General features: G+C 45.1%; 1 long non-coding RNA gene across 2 annotated transcripts; it reads right to left on the bottom strand.

The window, feature by feature from the left end:
- Positions 1-5,193: 5,193 nt before the first annotated feature.
- On the bottom strand, positions 5,194-9,295 carry LOC121137522. Of its 2 annotated transcripts, none has more exons than XR_005874791.1 (3): positions 9,181-9,295; positions 7,890-8,006; positions 5,194-5,792 (listed from the first exon to the last, which is right to left on the bottom strand). It is a non-coding gene; the product is annotated as an uncharacterized LOC121137522 (long non-coding RNA). The 2 variants fall into 2 exon arrangements; XR_005874792.1 differs by having other exon boundaries at positions 7,930-8,006.
- Between the last annotated feature and the right edge of the window lie 11,741 nt (positions 9,296-21,036).

Raw genomic sequence — 21,036 nt, 5'->3', positions numbered from 1 at the left:
CTCTTGAGAAAAACAGTTATAGGGCTAACTGTTCACCCACGAGTTCAGGCAACATTGGCAAGGCTTAGGCAAGCATCGAGAAGTGGGATCGTGTTACTTAGGGTTTCTATTGCTGTGATAAAGGCCATGACCAAAAGCAACTCAGGGAGGCAAGGGTTTATGTGGCTTACATATCCCAGGTCACAGTTCATTGAGGAAAGCCAAGTTGGGAATTAACTTCAGTAAACTGGAGGCGAGAACTGAAACGGAAGCCAAGGAAGAACTCTGCTTACTGGCTTACTGGGACCACTGCCCAGGGATGGCACCGCCCACAGTGGTGGTGGTGGGGGCATTTGAGCTATTCTGTATCAATCAAGAAAATGCCTCACAGACTTGCCTACAGGCCAATCTGATGGGGGCATTTTCTCAACTGAAGTTCCCTCTTCTCAGATGACTCTAGCTCTGTCAAGGTGACAAAAACCAGCCAGAACAGGACCTGAGGGAGAACTTGCTTTAAAATTGTGGAGAAACCTGGGGCCCTAGGAGAAAGGCTACCATTGCGTTCCTTGAAGACATCAGCATTCTGTGTCCCATCACAGAACTGAGAAGTTGTAACAGTAGGCTAAGTTCCCTTGTTCTTGAGGTTGGGAGACTAGAAGCAAGGCCAGGGGAACATTTTCCAGATGCTTTTGTGGGAGATGGGCAGCATGCCAACATCTACTACACAGCCTTGCATGCTTGCAGTTTCCATGGTCAGGGTGTACTATCCTCTCTCATACTGATAGGAAAATCATGCTGGGCCGGGGGGAGGCTCCAGTGCTCAGACCTGAACCTCAGCGAACTTGGAGAAAAAGAGGGTGTTTAGGAGGGACAGATACACTCCCAGTGACATAAAGCTTCCAAAAGAGGCAGATGATGAACCTATGGGAGGCGGGGAGGTGGGAGGTGGCCTCTGTGGGTATTTATATAGAGTAAGAATATGGCGCTAAAAGAGCGACTTCCCAGTTATGCGGTGGGCACATCGGATGAAAGAGAAAATGGTCATCATTATGCTGCTCAGAAGCTAAGATGACTATTAGCATACCAAAGCACATGCTGGCCTCCAGGCTCCTTCAGTATCTCAAGTACCAGTTACACATTTCAAAGGCCATGCTAGCATCCTAGCTGTTCTCACCTTCTTCCCCATCCCAAACTCCCCCCAGCTCACCGGCTTCCCTTCCTGCAGCTACTCCTTTCCTTATAGCCCTGCTATTCTTTATATGTCCCCATCACTATCCCTGTCTCCCTCTGTTTCTCTTTGCTCTGCTCCTGCTTCTCTCATGGCCAGGTCCAGTCTGCTAGCTACTCCTTTTCCTCTCTGCCCTGGACCCTTCCAGATGCCCTACCTGTTCTCTCCCTCACAGTTACAATGAAGACCACCCTCCCCCTTAACCACACCTTGGAACAGCCAAGTTTATGCAAGGAGGTGAGGTCTGTTGGTTTTGCTCCTCTTTTGCTGGCCAAAACAATTCACGTGGCCTGAAGCCAGTGGGGCTGGGAATGTATGCTCCATCTTCAGTGAAACCATAGAAAAGGCAGGGGTGGAGTGTGGGAGAATGAGCAGATTACAACTATGCACAGACACACCCATTTGTTAGCCTCTGTGACTTCAACAGCAAACCTTACTATTTAATGCAAACACAAAAACTGATTAGCAAATGTGCTATTCAGCTTTGGTAAAGAAATAACTTGGGAAGGGAGTCTCAATTAGGAATTACCTATAGGAATTATGTATAACTGGGTTAGCTTGTGGGCTTGTCTTATCAAGTGAATTTATATGGGGTTATCTAGACTATTATGGGTAGCACCATTATCTAGGCAGACGGTTCTAAACTGTGTAAGAGAGAACCCAGCTGATCCCGTTGAGTAAGTGAGCATGCATGCACGCGCTACTCTCTGCTCTTGACTATGGATGTGGTATGACCAGCTGCTTCAAGTTCCTGCCACTTTTACATCCCCACACTGATGGGACATAACCTGGAATTATGGGCTAAATAAAGCCTTTCACTTTTTGTCTGGGCATTTTATCACAGCTGCAGAAATGAGACCCAGACAGCAAAACAAGAAAGTCATCCTCCATTTTGTTTATGTAACTGTTTTCCCACTAAGGAATCTGTATTCTTTTGTTAAGTGTTGTTCTTAAATAAAAATTCTAAAAGTATACACTAGAAAATGAAATGTAAAGAGTGTGGTGCCACATGCCTTTAATCCTAGTACTTGGGAGGCAGAAGCAGACAGATCTCTGTGAGTTCAAGGCCAGCCTGGTCCACATAGTCCCAGGATAGCCAGAGCTACATAGATTTCTTTATTTTTATTTTACATGTTTGCATGTTTGTCTGCAAGCATGTATGTGCACTGTGTGTGTGTGTGTGTGCCTGTACCCATGAAGGCCAGAAGAGGGTATCATATCCCACAAAGACCCAACACCTATAACTGACTACTGACTGACTATACAGGGTCAGGATTTTTTTCTTTCTTTTTTAGATGGGATTTCTCTGTGTAGCCCTGGCTGTCCTGGAATTCTCTCTGTAGATCAGGCTGGCCTTGGACTCACAGAGATCCAACTGTTTCTGCCTCCCAAGAGCTGGGATGAAAGGTGTGCACTGGATCAATGTCAGGATTTAATGCCTAGAAAATAGTAAACGTGTAAGTTACTAAATGTAGCAAGCAAATAGGTCTTAGCAAAATATTATTTTGTAAATTAAAAATTTTTGAGGATTTTATATGTGGGCACTCTACTTATATCTTTCCTAACTCTCTTCCTTCGCTTTCCAACTTCTCCCATGACCCGCTACTTCTTGTAAATTCATGATCTCATCTGTTATAGTTATTATTGTCTCACACACACGGTATATACAACCTAATTAATCCATCTATTTTTGCTTGTGTGTTCAGGGTTGACCACTTGGGACCTAATGAGGGGATTGTCAGTGGAGAAAACCGATTCTACCTCTCTATGTTTTGTTTGTTTGTTTTGTTTTGTTTTTCAAAACAGGGTTTCTCTGTATTGTTTTGGAGGCTGTCCTAGAACTTGTTCTGTAGACCAGGCTGGCCTGGAACTGAATGTTTTGTTTATTCATATTGATTTGCATGCATGTTGGTGTGTGGGTGCACTAGGTTGTGCAGGAGGATATGGAGACCGGAGGTCACCGTTAGGTGTCCTCCTCAACCTCTTACCAGCTTAGTTTTACACGAATGAATACCATTTTATAACTTAAAGTGTCAATGATTGAAAAACAAAAACACAGTGGCTGGAGAGATGACTCAGAGGTTAAGAGCACTCACTGGCTGTTCTTCCAGAGGACCCAGGTTCAATTCCCAGCACCCACACGGCAGCTCACAACTCCAGTTCCAGGGGAATGTGACATACATCTGCACACCTACATGCAGGTAAAACACCAATACATATTTTAAAAATTAAATAAAATCTAGCACAGCTCTTGCATTTAAAAAGTGAAACTGCATCCTATGTTCCTATTGAAGTAAACAGATTGAACTTATGTCTTTGAAGTGTTTATTAATTAATTGACTTATTTATGTTTATTTTATGTGCATTAGTGTTTTGCTTGCATGTTTGCCTGTGTGAACATGGCTGTTTCACTAGACTGGCTGGCATAGGGCAACAGATTTGCCTGTCTCCACCCCTCCAGTGCTGGGGTTACAGTCACATGATGCAGTATATGGGAGCTGGGGTTCTGAACTCGGGTTCTTATTCTTGCAGAGTAAGTAGTTTTACCCACTGAGCCATCTTCCTAGCCTCCCATGTGCCAATGCTAAGAAGAAGCACAAGGCCTCCAGGGAATCAAGCAATCTCAGGTGTGTGTTCTTGGATTTCCCAGTCTCCAGAACCAAAGCCAAAGCAAACCTTTTCTTGTCATAAATGACCAGCTATAACAACACAAAATAGGCTTAGGTATAGATACTGCAAAGATTTGGTAAAATTTAGTAACTACTCCTAAAAAAATTACTTCAAAAAATTATTCCAGCTGGGAGTTGGTGGCACATGCCTTTAATCCCAGCACTCGGGAGGCAGAGGCAGGTGGATCTCTGTGAGTTCCAGGCCAGCCTGGTCTACATGAGCTAGTTCCAGGACAGCCTCCAAAGCCACAGAGAAACCCTGTCTCAAAGCCCCTACCCCCCCCCCCCAAAAAAAGAAAAAAAATACTCCATAATAAAATAGAAATAGAAGGAAAACTACTTAAAACTACTAAGAAACCATTATAAGGACTATTTACCAAGATCCAATAGGAAAAGTTATTCTAAAATATGAGAAATTAAAATAATTTCAATTAGGGCTGGAGAGATGCTTAGGGGGGTTGGAAGCACTGGCTGCTCTTCCAGAGGTCCTGAATTCAATTCCCAGCAACCACACGGTGGCTTACAACCATCTACAATGAGATCTGGTGCCCTCTTCTGGTGTGCAGGCACACATGCAGACAGAACACTGTACACATAATAAATAAGTAAATCTTAAAAAATAGCTTCAATTAAAATTAGCAAACTGACAAGGATTCTTGCTGTCACCACAGCTATCCAACTAAATGTTGGGGGTCCTTTCCTGTTTATTTGTTTTGTCTTTGTCTTTGAGGCAGGGTCTCATGATGTAACTGGCTTCGAATTTGCAGTTGAGGACAACCTTGAACTCCTGCTCTTTCTCCCTCTACCTCCAAAGTGCTGAGGCTACAGGTGTGTGTCGCCATGCTGGACTGGAGGGTATAACTAATGCAGTAATACGGGCCATGTTGTCATTCACCCAAAATAGCCAGAAGACTCTAAGATTCCTGGAATTAAGAACACAGTCTGGTAGGCAGTTTGACAGATGATATGTGTATCTAAATAGTTCTTCCTTGTTTTGGCAATAAGCACCTAGAAATGGAAGCAGGAAAACATTTTCTTTATAAGGCTAGCAAAAATCACACGGTGCCTAGAATAAATTTAGCTAGAAGAAAATACATTCTCTTTGTAGAAAACTATGAAATCCTATTGAAATCCCCCCTTTTTTGGAGGGATATAATGTCATAAGCAACAATTTGTTCCTAAATTAATATATATATGTGATGGATTATATTGCCATAGGAATATGTTAGTGGAATAAAATGGTGGCAATGATTCCAAGGAATAATAAACACCCCCCAAATGGGTAAGAAGATTACATATAAAAAAGAATAGGCTGGATATGGTGGCATACACCTTTAATCTCAGAACTTGGGATACAGAGGCAAGTAGTTCTATGTGAGTTCAAGGCCAGCCCAGTCTAAATAGAGAGTTCCAGAACAGCTACAACTGTTTAGAGAGAGCCTGTCTAGAAAGGAGGAGGAGGAGGATGAAGAGAAAAAGAATAGGTGAAGAATGAAGGGAGTCTGCCTTTAACAGATACCAAAAGACATGAGTTCACCTAAATAAAGTCATTACCATACTGGCACAGGCAGAGACAGAAAACCGTAAATAGATAATCCGTAAATAGATCTAGATCCCATGAGAACTAGTTATGATTAAATAGGCTTATTATTAATCCAGTGGCATATGGAATATGTTATTGATAGCACAAGCCATGTGCCAGGAAAAAGCAAAAATTTGACAGAACTTCTTATACCATATAAAATAAATTGAGGGGAGCTGGAGTGGTGACTCTGTGGTTCGGGGTGATCGTCGCTCGCTCTTGCAGAGACTGGAGTTCAGTTAGGGGTGATCGTCGCTCTGGCAGAGACTTCAGCACTGATGATGGGCAGTTCACAAACTATAACTCCAGTTCCATGGGACCCACCTGCCAGCACCTGTACACACACACACACACACACACACACACACACACACACACACAATTAAAAAGAGAATACTTAAAAAAAAAAACAAGTTCAGATTGATCAGAGATAACTAAGGAATTTTGACAAGGAAATCTAGAATATCCTTCACAGAAAGTAGGACAGTTTAGTCCCAGCCCTCAGGAGGCAGAGGCAGGTGGATTGTTGAGTTCGGGGCCCGGTTGGTCTACAGAGTGTGTTCCAGGACAACCAGGGCTACACTAGAAACCCTGCCTTGAAATCTTTTTTTTTTCTTTTCTTTTTGAGACAGGGTTTCTCTGTGGCTTTGGAGCCTATCCTGGAGCTTGCTCTGTAGACCAGGCTGGTCTCAAACTCACAGAGATCCACCTGCTCTGCCTCCCCAGTGCTGGGATTAAAGGCATGTGCCACCACCACTGCCCGGCTAAGACAGTTCTTTTTAAACAGGGAAAGCTAGAAGAGATAGACTTATGTTTTAGAAATAATTTTCTTTCTTTTTTGAAAAAACTATTGCCTGTGTTGTATATATGCAAGAGGAGGTCAGAGGAGTATCAGATCACCTGGAGTAACAGACAGTTGTGAGCTGCCTGATATGGGTGGGTGCTGAGAATTGAACTCAGGCCATCTGCAAGAAGCATGTGTGTTCTTAACCACTGAGCCATGTCTTCAGCCAATTTTCTTTTTCTTTAAAAAAAACTTTTATTTTAGCCGGGCATTGGTGGCACACACCTTTAATCCCAGCACTGGGGAGGCAGAGGCAGGCAGATCTCTGTTAGTTCAAGGCCAGCCTAGTCTACAGAGCAAGTTCCAGGACAGCCTCCAAAACAATACAGAGAAACCCTGTCTCTAAAAAAACCAAAGACCACTTTTATTTTACTATGTATGTGGGTGTTTGGCCTGCATCTACATCTTATGCACCCCATGTGCACGGTGACTTAGACGCCAGAAGACAGTGTTGAATTCCTTGGCACTGGAGTTACAGATGGTTGTGAGCTAAATGTGGGTGTTGGGAATACAACCGGATCTTCTGGAAGATCACCCAGTACCTCTAAGCCATCTCTTTAACCCCAAAGGTAGACTTATTTCCTATAAAAAGGCATAGAGATTTAGCATAGCTACATATACTTCAGATAACACATTATGCCATTGTATCTGTAAATGGTGTTTTAAAATATTATCATGTATTTGCCCGAAAGTTAACAGGTACAATATGTTAATATATTAAACTGATAAATAATGATGACCCGATAGAAAAATAAAATGAGCTGGGTATGGTGGCACCGGCCAGTAATCCCAGCACTTGGGAGGGAGAGGTAGGGACATCTAGAGCTCAAGATTTGGGGCTGGAGAGGTGGCTCAGCAGTTTAGAGCACTGGCTGCTTTACCAGAGGACCCAGGTTCCCCGCACCCTCATAGCGGCTCACAACAGTTGTAACTCCATTTCTAGGGGACCCAGCAGCATCCTCTTCTGGCCTCAGTGAACACCAGGTATGCAAGCGATGTGCAGACACACATGCATGGCAAAACGCCCATACACATACAATAAAAAAATTAAAAATTCAAAGAGCCCAAGTTCATCCTCAGCTACATAGCAAGCTGGAGACCAGTCTGGGCATGAGACTGTATCCTCAATAAATAAATAAATAAACAACAAATAAACAAGGAAGGAACAAAAAGAGAGAAGGAATCTAAGGGAAAGCGCTTGGGGTACAAGATTGACAAGCTGAGTTTAATCCCCAGAACCAGCTAAACCTGGATCCAGCTTGTACCCCGCCTTCCACTGTGGTGCCTCATCATAGGCCTTCACACACAACATGTATGTGTATGTGCGTGCACAAAAGCGGATGAGCATTAAAAAAGAGGAGCGGCGGCAGTGGACTCAGAAAGGTTCCTCGGAAGCGTTTTGAAATGAAGAAAGTGGAATTCAGGACAGTAGGTACGAAAACCTATAGCATCTTTGTGGAATACATAGTATTAGAGCCCATGTGTGCACTCAGTTGCTTTTGAAAGGGAAAGAAGTCTGTCACAATTTTTCAAATAAACAGGACCAGAAATTGTCATATATGAACATGGTCTGTTTCCAACATGTACCTGGACGGATAACAAAAGCAGCTGGTGGCGGTTCACTTACAAGACACGCGCCCAGTTCCATTGTTTTCGACCCAGCAGCCTCTGCAGGCACCTGAGGATTCCTTGCTTCAGGTCTTTCTACACCGGGGAGAAGCTAATCAGACGGGTTTCCTTAAATCCCGCTTTCACCCTTAATGCCTGCTTTTTGTTTTGTTTTTTCTTTTTTTGTTGGCTCCAATTTAAAGAAAGAAATCTTGGAAACTAACAAAACAGCAACAAACGAACAAAATCAACCCATTTTCACCATAATTAGAAAATGAGATATGTATGAAATGACTAGGAAGCAGGAAAAAATGTTTTTAGCTGGGCTGGTGAGACGGCTCAGTTGTTGAAGGGGCTTGCTGCCAACCAAGCCTAACCACCTGAGTCTGATACCTGGGACCCACATGGGAGACGGAGGACCACGTACAGCAAGTTGTCCTGTGGCCTCCCTATGCACATGCCCACAGCCATCCACCCATACCCACACACAATAGATAAATACAGTCTTCCTTTGCCTGGCATGAGAGGCTCTTCCACCCTGAGTGATATTTAAGGACCAAAAGATGTTTGCCTTCTCGGGGCTGTTTGATGCTCTCTACTCAGACACCATCTTACAACCCCAGGCAGCACAGCCCCAACACCAAGTCAAAAGCTCATTGAGTCTAAGCCTTATTTCTCCAGCTGGTACCCCAGATCCAGGGAAGGTGTGGCTCCTCCTGCCAGCCCAGACATCCGGCTGGTGCTGTGTTCCTTAAACTACTGGACTGGCTCTTCCACGTAGATATTTTGAAGAAGAGAAATCAGGAGACGACGCTCTGGTCTCTGCTTGACTGGTCACTGAAAATAAGTCACTGCTCCCTTCCTTTCCCTCACTTAAAAGAATGATCTCATGTGTGGAGGAACTAAAGTAGGTGTTCAAAAGACAGCTCGGGATAGGTAAAGGGCCTTGGAAGTGAAAAGGGCCCATCAAGAGGCCGTTTAAAGCATCTTGTCTTGTTTCTCAAGGCTGGGAAGGATAGTAAGAATAGAATTGAGGGAAGCTTGCTTCCAAAGTGGTGGCCGGTAATTATAAAGCGATGGTTATCTGTGGTTCCCAGGAAGTGTGCAAATTATAGAGTGTCAGTTGCATCTGAGTTGCTCCTGAGAAAAACAATTAGGGGCATTTGACACCTGGACACACCTGGGCTCACCTGCCCCCACTTAGGCTGAGGTAGTTTTGTCTCAGGGTCTCCTGAAGACCCCAGTCATTGGGTAGAACTTAGTCACTTACCTTCCCTGACTCTGTCTGGGCACACACCTGCCCCACCCCAGGCTGAGGCAGTTTTGTCTCCTTCCCTGACTCTTGTGTGGAGGTTGCTGTTCACCGGTCCCCCTCTGCCTTCTCTATGGCTCCAGAGGGATGAAATGGCAAGAAAGTCAACACGAATGAGGTCATGGAAAGCAGATGCTGGGTCCACGCTCTTCACACAAGGCGGCCTTTCATTTCCTTGGAAAATCCCACCGCAGGGCCCCCATGGAGAAATGGTTGCCCCCAGGACTCCTGTTTACTTAGCGCTGGCCTGGGAGGCCGGGGCTGGCTGACACAAGCAACACCCTTTTTTTAAGCCACACTGACCTCAGGTTGGCAGAGTACAGAAATAAGAGTTTGTGTGAGGGGCTCCTGCTGGGGAAGCCCGTGGAATTTTCCTGCAGCCATTTTGACTGCCACAGGAGCAGCTGTTTGGCTTACAGTTGTCTTGATGTGGGGACATTGAGTCAGCCCAAACCTAACTATAAACTTCAGCCTTCTTTTTTTTTTAAGAGCACAGTTACCTTTATCCCACTCTTGAGCCTCATCCTTGTTGATCTTTATGATTAAATAATATCCCATAATAATATACCACAATTTCTTCCTTCATCCATTGACAGATGTCCAGGCTATGGTGAACAGTGTCACAGCAAGCATCAATGTTCAGAGACCTCTAAAGCAGTGGTTCTCAACCTGCGGGGCGTGACCCCTTTGGAGTTGAATGACGCTTTCACAGGGGCTGCCTCTGACCATTGGAAAATACAGGTATTTACATTACAATGCGTAACAGTGGCAAAATCATAGTTATGAAGTAGCGATGAAATGATTTTTACGGTTGGGGTCACCACAATATAGGAACTGTGTTAAAGGGTGACAGCATTAGGAAGGTTGAGAACCGCTGCTCTAAAGTAAGCTGACTTGGATCCTTTTGGATGTATTTCTAGGTATGGTAGCTGGATCCTATAGCAATTCTATTTTTCTTCCTCCCTTCCTCCCTTCCTCCCTTTCTTCCTCCCTCCCTCCCTCCCTCCCTCCCTCCCTCCCTCCCTCCCTCCCTCCCTCCCTCCCTCCCTCCCTTCCTTCCTTCCTTCCTTTCTCTCTTTTTTTTTGAGGTACCCTACACCAGTTCCCGTAGTGAATGGACTAATTCACTTTTCAGCCAACAGTGTATAAAAGCTTCTTTACTTCTGTGGCTTCATCAGCACCCACACCTTTGATTATAGCCGTTCTGACTGGGGTGAAAGGGAATCGCAATGCAGTTTTGATCTGCATTTCCCCAATAGTTAAATATACTGATCCCACCCCCATGTGTTTATTGTATTTCCGTTTAAGTACTCAGGTCATTTCCCCCACGTTGGCTGGGTTACTTGTTCTTTTGTTGTTAAGTTTATATATTCTGAATATTAACCCTTTGGAAGATGAGCAGCGGACAAAGATCATATAGCTGAAACTGTCCTTGAGCTTGTGACGTAGCCTTGAATCCTCTGTCCTCAGGCCTCAGCTTCCTGAGTGCCAGGGTTCCAGACCCGCATCACCACACCCAGCTCTAAATGTGAACAGCTCAGAGCTAAAGCTTCCTTTAGAACGGCTTTTGCCAAACCCTCTGCTTCTGATAGGCTCTATTTCTGGGTTCTTTTGATCTAAGGATCTTTACATTTCTCTTCTGCTTTCTTTAATAACCACACAAGCATGTACTATGATAACCACATAATGAGCACAAAGCTTATTGCCCGTTGTTCGGTCTCCATGGGCTTGGTGGGTTTCTGTTGCTTTTGATTTTTTCATTACTTACAATGACCTAATAAGACCGTATGATTTCATCCTCTGTAGTGTTTAAGTCTTGCATTGTGGCTTAAAATAGGATCTGTTTTGAAGAAAATTCCGTGAGCTGCTGAAAAGAATGTGCAGTTGTTGAACACACTGTCTACAAGTTCTGTAGATAGCTGTCGGTTAAATCCATGTGATCTGTAGTTTAGTTTAACATTACTCAGGTTTCTCTGCTGCTTTTGCGTGGAGGGTACAGGTGCTCTGTCTATTGATGTTGGTATAGTATCGGAGTCACCTATTGTTACATAGGTGTCTTTCTGTATCCCATAGTGTTGGTTTTATGTACCCACTGCACAAATTTTTATAATCACGTTATCTTCTGGATGGACTATTGTTCCTTTTATTAGTATGTGATGACTTTCCTGTCTTTCCTGATTGGTTTTGGCTTGATTTCTGCTCTGTCAGATCTGAGTGTAGCTGATCCTTTTTGCTTCCTGATTACATTTGTTGGGGATATTAATTTCCATTATTTTAATTTCAGTCTGTGTGGATCTTTGCCAGTGGATGAGGTGGGCATTTTGCAGACAGTAAATGCTTACATATCTTTTGAATATAACCACACCCTCTGGGTCTGTTAAGTGGAGAATTAAGACCATTTACATTTAGGGATATAATAGAAAGGTATGAGCTGATATCTGTCATTTGGTTTCTTTTTTTGTTTTTTTGTTTTTATGAGACAGGGTTTCTCTGTATTGTTTTGGAGGCTGTCGGTTCAGCCTGGCCTCGAACTCACAAAGATCCGCCTGCCTCTGCCTCCCGAGTGCTGGGATTAAAGGCGTGCGCCACCACCGCCCGGCTTGTCATTTGGTTTCTTAAGGTTTGATGTTTTCTTAATTTTTGTTGACTTGGTTGATCTTCTAGTGAGATTTCTTTCTTTCCTCTTGTGACTGCTTGCCTTCCTCTACAGCACATAGGATTCCCTTAAATGTCTTCCTCAGGGCTAGCTTAAGTGTCATGATACCTCTGGTGTTTTCTAAGTCTTAGAGGATCTTTGTTTCCAACTTAATTTGGAGAGAAAGCATTGATAGATATAGTAAACTAGATTGACAGTTCTTTTCTTCCAGGGCTTGAGAGATTTAATCTGTAATTTCTTGGCCTTCAGGATTTCTGCTGATACATATGATATCATCCTGATGGGACTGTCCTTGTAGGCAAGTTGGCACTTCTTCCTTGAAGCTTTGAATGTCCTTCCTTTGCTTCCTTCCTTCCTTTTTTTAGAGATTTATTATGTATACAGTGTTATGCCTGCACGTATGCCTGCACACCAGAAAAGGGCACCAGATCTCATTGCAGATGTTTGTGAGCCACCATGTGGTTGCTGGGAATTGAACTCAGGACCTCTGGAAGAGCAGCCAATGCTTTTCACCTCTGAGCCATCTCTCTAGCTCTCTTTCTCTGTTTTCTACTCTCAGCATTTTAACTACAGAATGGCTTAAGGAGGTTTTTTTCTGATCATGTCTCTTTGGGATTCCATATACCTTCCATACCTAATATCAATGATATATATAGAATATTAATATACACCCTTCTGTAAATACATCAGTGTTCACACATTAATTTCAAGCTTTTGCTTTGACATAACAAGATGCAGCTATACTTGTGAGAACAAAGTTGGTCTCAACAGCCGTCAAGATCAAAATGTGAAATTTCCTCTCACTATTGTAACTGACATCAGAATGAAGATATATAACTCCCATTATTAAATTAATTCTTGGCCATAGTCATTGTATCTACCCACGGATATAATAATTATTTCTCTAATTCAGTCTTACTCTCATATAACTATTTCATAACCTAAAACATTTCAGAGGTAACTATCAACATACTTTACATAAAATAAAGTGAGGAGAGCACACACACACACACACAGTCAGACACACACACACACACATAGAGTCAGACACACACACACACAGTCAGACACACACACACAGACACACATACAGATTCAGACACACACATACATAGAGTCAGACACACACAGATTCAGACACACACACACACATAGAGTCACACACACACACAGATTCAGACACACACACACATAGAGTCACACACACACAGTCAGACACACACACACACAGTCAGACACACACACACAGAGTCAGACACACACACACAGACACACACAGACACACACAGACACACAGACACACAGACACACACACACACACACACACACACACACACACACACACACACCCTGCTGCTATGTTCCTCATTGCCATGGCTGGACATGAGGTTCTGAAAGTGAATTTTGTAAGCAGAACTTATCTGTTGTTTCTTTCTTCTCTTACTCATCCAGTGTTCTTAGATGGCTGTAGTTCCTGACCTGGTGGGTTGACTCAACCTTTGTCCTGGGTCATGTAATCTCAGTAGCTCTTACCTTTTTCTGTTTGTACTTTCACCGTGGACAAAACGTAGTGCTCCTTGCAGCCACGGTGTAGCAAGATCCTGGCTTTCCCTTGGTTACTAGGTTCAGTCATTCTGCCTACAGAGCAAGCTCTATCTATGTTCTACTTGCTATCTCAGTGGCACAAGCATTCTCAAATGGCCAGTTGGCAGTCTGATGCTTCATTCTGATGAAATCCAAGAGCCTGTACCCTATTCTGACAAGAAACGTTTACCCCCTTGGCCTCACCTAAAGATCCTTTCCCTTCTTCATATAGACCTTCTTTTCCAGCCCTGGCTACTTTCCCTGCACTGACTCATCTCCCACTGCCTGTCAGTCTCCTTTTAAAGTCCCCTTACAGCTTGCCCTGCTGCATTCTTCAAGCTATCTGGGGCTCTGTCTATACAGGCCAGTCAATGGCTCTCCTTAATCTTTTGCAAGTTTCTTCAGTCCTGACCTATCCTTTCTTCTGGGTACCAGACAAAGGTACCATTTTGGTTCAAGATACTTCCTGGGGTGCCTCACACCTGGTCACAACAACCCCCATTCCACCCCAAGGCTCCTCAGATAAAGGCACTTGCTTGCACAAGCCTGAGGCCCTGAGTTCTTTCCTAGAGCCCCTGTAAAGGTGGAAGGACAGAAATAATGCCATGTGTCCTCTTGACCTCCACATGGGAGCCATGGCATACCTGCTGCATCTCCCTTCCACATCATACACACAAAACAACAACAGCAATAAACAAAAAGTCCTTTTGCTCTCAAGCAAGGACACTATGTGCCAACCGCAAGTGTGTGTTGTCAACTGTCCCTGCCATATTGGACATGAGACCCGCTTGCTTCTCTGGGAGTTTGCATCCATAGAGGTTGCCCTATGTCCACTGACTAAAAAGATAAATAAATAAATAAATAAATAAGGGGTTAGCTGGGCGGTGGTGATGCACGCCTTTAATCCCAGCACTTAGGAGGCAGAGGCATGTGAATCTCTGTGAGTTTGAGACCAGCCTGGTCTACAAGAGTTAGTTCCAGGACAGGCTCCAAAGCCACAGAGAAACCTTGTACCAAAAAAAAAAAAAAAAAAAAAAAAAAAGGGTGTCCACATTATTAGGCCTAGAGAAGCATCTGGTCCCAAGTAGGGTGGTGAGTGACAGATTGCAGTCACAGTGAACTCATCAGCTCGGCACCCAGGCAATCGAGCCTGCAGGGGAAACCAAAGGATGAGGAGTGCTGGGGCTACTTGGGACAGCGTCTGGGAGTACACCCTGCGGTAGAGTGGATGGAGATGTACCACCCTCATCTGCACCATCTTTTCATACCATGCAGGGAGCTGGTGATGGGCACTTAGACATCAGGGATCTTGCTGAAGATAACATGCCTATCCCACAATGTTGCCTAAGGGGAAGAGCATCAGCACAGTTCATTAGCAGAAAAGGAAACCATAAGAAAAAGAAGAGGACTCAAAAGAAAATGAGGTAACTTTAAAAATAAAAAAGCGAAGGAGTGTTCTGAGTTCTAAATTCTGCCCAGTGAAGAGAGTGACAGAGGGAAGGAGAGAGCAGAGCCACCTGGAGGGACATTGAAACAAGCCATCGACAGAGAAGGAACGGATGATGGATAGCCAGATAGACGGTACACAGGTAGATGGGCGATATATAGACAGATGGCTATTAGACAAATTCAGTTAACCACAAAGTTCTCGAGACTCAGTTAGTTGCCTTGTCTGCCAAGGGTTGAAGGTTGCGAGTGTTCTAATCAGCCCTTCGTGGAGTTTCAGGGGAGCAGCCCCCTTGTCTGGTAGAGAGAAGTCTGAACAGCCACCCAGCCACGGCAAAGCCTCCCTTCCCCTCTCTCCTCTTTTTCTTCCCAAACCACATCTTAGCCCTCTCTGGTGCAGGTGTGCTACCACTTAGCTGCTTCCTCCATGTAGCTGAAACCTTCCCAGGACATGGAGAACCTTAGAAGAATCGCAAGTCCCATCCCCAAGGTTACCTAAGCAAAAAAACTGCTGGAGAAGGGTGACTCCACTAGGCAGGGTGGCCTGCAAGTTGTGCAGGAAGCTCTTGGGAAGCCTCTTTCATGAGTCATCACCCATGATGGGGTGAGCTTTCCAACCAATGCCTTTGAGTCACCCATACTCCTGTAAGTAGGCCCTCATCCACACTTCTCCGAGTTACCCCAATATGCTTTCATCGATTCACTGTTAGACTTGGGTGGAATTGTTTCTTTGCTCTGCCATGGTGCTCTATCCGGAGCAAAGAGATGTTTGTCCACATCTCCCCAGGACAAGGCATATAACACCCTCACAACTGGCCGCTGGGCGAAGCTGAATGATGACACTCACGGGTACTCAGAGAGTTCACAGGGAGACCTCCCATCTCGGGACGGCAAGCCCTGCTTTTAGGTTCACTTTTCTCTGTCACTGCCCACATAGACCATGTCTTAGTTTTCCCCATTGTAAATGAGAGGTTGGCCTGCATCAGCATTACCCTGGCTAGTTTCCAGGGACCGTAGTCAGTCCTGTGTGATGTTCTGAGATAACAGTACTTTGATAAATGGAATTGTGAGTTGACAATGGCCATAGGAACATCTGAGGAAGCCCATAGCCTATGTGTGCTGGCCTGAAGCTGGCTGCCCACCCTGCTGGATCACATGGCCTTTTCAGAAGGCATCTTTCAGAAGAGGAAGTTGTAGGTTTCTAGAGGTCTTCCTAGGTGAACATGAGCAAAAACGGTGGGGTAAGGAGAATGCCATTCAGGAGCGCGAAGGATAGTATATTCTCTCTGACTTGAGACCTATGGTTACATCCCTGCCTATGCTGGGATGCACCAGCCACTTCAGCTGGTTCTCAAAGGCTGATTTGGAACAGGCAAAGCCTTCTGGACATAGCCAGACCTGGACATCTTTAGTGATGAGCATGTAGATTTCCCTCATCCTGGTCTTTCCTACCTCTTCTGAAGGTTTCCCAAGACTCTCTGACCGGTGACACTCTGGGAGGTTCATGTTGTCTCATAGTGACAGGTTGGCCTGCCTGGCTCTTGAAATAAAAAAAAACAAAAAATGGAGGCAGTTACAAGCATATAGAATTAGCCCTCTTTGGTATGATTCTCTGGGCTATAGTTGCCTTTTTCAAGAAAGGGTCAAGATGTAGCTTGTTTGGTAGAGTGTTCATCTAGCATGCATGAAATCTTTGATACCCTTCACCCCATAAACCAGATGTGGGGGTAGAGACCAGTGGTCCCAGCACTTGGAATGTATAGGCAGGAGGATCAGAAATTCAAGGTTCTCTAGCCGGGCGTTGGTGGCGCACGCCTTTAATCCCAGCACTTGGGAGGCAGAGGCAGGCGGATCTCTGTGAGTTCGAGGCCAGCCTGGTCTACAAAGTGAGTTCCAGGACAGCCTCCAAAGCCACAGAGAAACCCTGTCTCGAAAAACCAAAAAAAAAAAAGAGAGAAAAGAAATTCAAGGTTCTCTTTGGTTATATAGCAAGTTGGAGGCCAACCTGTGATACATGAGTCACTCTCAAAGAAAGAGAAAGGAAGGAAAGAATGAATGAGAGAGAAAGGAAGGAAGGAAGGAATAAAGGAAGAACAGAGAGGGGCTAGATACAGTGGAACACACCTACTTCCAACTATCCAGGAGATTGAGGATGGAGGATTGATGAGTCCAGGAATTTGAGGGACGCCTGGGTAGCATATCTGGACTTTGTTTCAAAACAAAAAACAAACTAAGCAATTGAAAAGTGACAAATTATCCATCTTTGGTGATGGAGAAAAAGCCCCCCAGTGACAGAGAGCACAGTCAGAACTTAGACACTCCTGGAGATGTGAACTCAGCTTTGACAGTTGCAGCATCAGGGCTTTGGAGCCCAGCTGGCATGGCCACAGGCCTCTTGCAAGAGGTCTGGATGGAGTGTGCCCTGAGTCATCTCAGGCATTCAAGGCTAGGGAAGTCATGCCTGGGAGTGATGAACACCTTGGCTAAGACAAACGTCAGTGCTATGTCTGGAAGGTGAGTCAGGGGCCCACAGAATGAAGACTTCACATTCCTGGAGATGGCTTTGTCTTACTGTGTTTCCTTCCCAAAGTAACCTCAATGGAACATCAGCTTCCCCAGTTCCTATTTCTACAGTGAAAAGGGCTGGTGTGTGCCTTAGTTCCAGCACAACGCAGTTTGGAAACCAAACTCCCATGGGATTTTAAAGTGTCACAAGCTCTCTAACTCTCTCTTCTGACAAGTCTACAGTCATCTTTCCAGTATTTATGGAGTAACTACTATGTGTCAGGCTTTGTGTCCCAGTCTACCCCAATTCCCAAGGCACCCAGTCCCTCTTCGCCCTTAAGCATCATATAGTCTAGGGCTAGAGGAGTCTAAACAGTTAGGAAAACCAGACTTCCTTTCCTGTGGCAGGGTCTCAATCTGTAGTCCTAGCTGGCCTGGAACTTACTTTGTAGACCAGGAAATTCATGAACTCAAGACTGGGATCAAAGGCATGGGCCATAATACTGATGAGCAGAAGCCATTCTTGACTTAGTTGAGGGTTGGTGAACTCCAACAGAGGGGAGTAGAGGGAATCAAGGATACGGGGATGGAGGTGGGGTGGGGAGGATGGGGGGGTGCCCTGGGGCTTCAGGGCTTTGCTTTGAGACTAATTCTTGGGCAAGGAGGATGTAGTCTCAGGTCCTGCGATAACCTTCCTGGCTGGAAGAAAGATTCTAAAGACACACACTGGTGCCCCTCCTTTTTCAACTATCAGAAGCTATTGAAGCAAGGCACCTCAAAGAAGGAAAACGTCTCCAGGACATTGGGGGGGTGGGGGTGGGGAAGATGCTGATGCCTGGTGCCATTCAGGGGAAGAACCTGCCTTATGGAAAGAAATGTCACTCAGTTCTGACAACTTCTCAGACAACCTTTCTGGGTGGACCAGAGCCAAGGCAATGATGGGTCAGTGATGGTGTCAACTCTTGTGTTTATTTAGACCAGAAGGTGTGTCAGGGTGCCCAACAACAGACTGGGGGGGTCACTTGGCCTCCGTTTTGTTCCTCTTTCTTATTTATTTGTTTACTTTGGTTTTTGTTTTTGAGGCAGGGTTTTTCTGTGTAGTCCTGACTGCCTCGGAACTCACTCTGTAGACCAGGCTGCCCTCCAACTCACAGAGATCTACCTGCCTCTGCCTCCCAAGTTCTGGGATTAAAGGTGTGTGCCACCCAGCCTTGTTCCTCTTTCTAATGTGGTTGCACTGAAGAAACTTCTTTCCTCTGCTTTTCATTATTATGTGTTTCTTTCATTGACATACTGGGGGCAAGTGGCGGAACCTAGCTTGCTAGGGCTGTTGGGTCCACAATATAACTCTAACAACTCTGGTACCACCCTGGGAGGTGGTAAAGCTCAGTTTGTGGAGCTTTTAGGCTCCAATGTCCCAGCTATCAGCCAGACCTTAAGTTGGGGGGCTGAGGACCCAGATGTTCTGACTAGGAGACTGGTGGCCAGGGGTTGCCTTACTCCTACCATAACAGTGGGTAGGGGCCTTCATTCCCTACTGTAAATGTAAGTAGGAGTCTCAGTAGGTTACAAGAATGGAGGGAGATGTTTGCTCTTTCAATGGACTTCCAGAGTCTGGAAGAAAGAGGCCTTGATCTTGCTAAGTCATCCGGCCCAGAAACATAGAAGTTTCTCCACAGTGAAGTCCCACATTATTCAGGGGAACACAAAACTCCCAAGGACGTAGTCAAGAAGCCCACAGATACTTTGGGCTTTGTAGACAGATAAACTTGAACTTTTATTGTGTGGTCTGTGACAAAGCAGTTAAGCACTCTGAACCTCTACAATTCCCACATCTGTAACGACTGTACAATTGTGGCAAGCTACCTTTAGTTGTTGGAGGGATTAGGATCAGCGTTTGTAAAATGATTAGCCTAGAAGAAGTCTATCCTTGAGAGATGATCTTTCTTACTTCCCGATTAAGAGGGCAACAGTGTCGATCAGTCAGTCAGTCTTATTGCAGGAAGCCCTGTCCTGCGTATAAGCTGAATGGAGCCTATTGCCCTTTCTCAGAGTTCGGTGGAGCCTGGCAGCAGGGAGAGAGGGGCCAAGAGCCACATCACCATCAGGCTCTCCACCAGCTTGCCTGTAAGAGAAGACACAGGACACTGGTGTTCCTGGGTAGCAGAAAAGCTGCTGGGATTAAAGCAACCCATCACTGGAGGCCACATGCTCTACCTTAATAGACACTGAGCCTGCTCAGATCCAGAATATGGAGACCAGGCCTAGGGTGAGCAAGGCCAGGGCAGGAATATAGCAAGGGGTGTGCGAGGACTTCTAAACCCAGGCTCCTCAGCCCCTGCTGCTTGGGGAAACAACTTAGATTTTCTGTCTCTTGGGTCTGTCATCTGTAAAATCATGGTAATGGTATAAGGACCACCCTACCCCATGCCACACACACACATTGAGTACTTAGAACATGGCCTGGCCCAGAATGTAACAGTCCCGACGGGAGTGAAGATACTCTCCTGGGCCAATAGACCCCAAGAATGGAATTCCCTAGGACTCTCACACTGCTGCCCTGGTGCCAGCTAAAGGGGGGAACTTGTCTCCCTGAAAGAGATTTCACACAGCTCAGACCCCTTTGTAAGGAGATGGGGGAGGGTTGGATCCTACATTGACTGGGATTACTTAGTTACCCAGCCTATCAGGTCCTTGGGAAAACGGACCATCAGGGAGGGGTGTGGTGGTATGCAGTCCCTGGACCTCGTCATTCCTATTCCCAGTGTGGCCACAATGATTAAATATCATCTCTCTGCTTTTCAATGCTTTTTGTGTGTTTAATTGGCCTGTTGAGGGCAGGAGGCTGAGCCTAGCATGTTAGGGTTGTGAGAGTTCAGGCTCTGATCCCAACACCTATAGTGACTTGAAGACTATGCTTTACCCACTTGGAATAGGTGTGACCATCATGGACTCCCAGATTTTATGATCACAGTGACAGCCTATAGGACAGACAGACACTCTTATGCATCATGTCTTGAGAACGCTCCTGGTAAATCTAACAGCTGCAACCTACAGCAGCATCTGTATGATAGGCCAGGTCACATGGTGCCACCTTGACCTCTTTTAGCTAGACAGAACAGCAACCAAGAAAATGAAATTGCTTTGCAATTACTAATGGGCAGAATTTTCAGGTAATATCTGGAGGGAGATTCTGGAGAGAGTGATGGAACTGGGTTAAAGTTGTGTGTGTGTGTGTGTGTGTGTGTGTATGTGTGTGTGTGTGTGAGAGAGAGAGAGAGAGAGAGAGCTGGTACAATAAAGGTCAGAGAATAACTTTTGGGGGTTGGTTCTAGCATTCCACCTTGTTTTAGATAGGTGTCCTTTTGTTTCTACCTCTTCAGTATGTACTCTAGACTAGCTAACCAGTGAGCGTCCAGGTGATGCCCCTGTCTCCTCCTCCCATCTCACTGTAAGAGTGCTACAACTACAGCTTTGTAATACTGCATTTTTTATTTTTGGTAGTGCTGTTTTCTTATGTGGATTTCAGTGATCTGAACACAGGTTATCAGGCTTGCACAATGAACATTATTACCCACTGAGCCCTCTCCCTGCCCATGTAAAGTATCTTTTCTAGCAGCCAG

This window comes from Mesocricetus auratus, unplaced genomic scaffold (genome assembly GCF_017639785.1).
Source record: "Mesocricetus auratus isolate SY011 unplaced genomic scaffold, BCM_Maur_2.0 Super-Scaffold_100691, whole genome shotgun sequence".
NCBI classification, from domain to species: Eukaryota; Metazoa; Chordata; class Mammalia; order Rodentia; family Cricetidae; genus Mesocricetus; species Mesocricetus auratus.
This window is presented reverse-complemented; position numbering and strand designations above follow the sequence as displayed.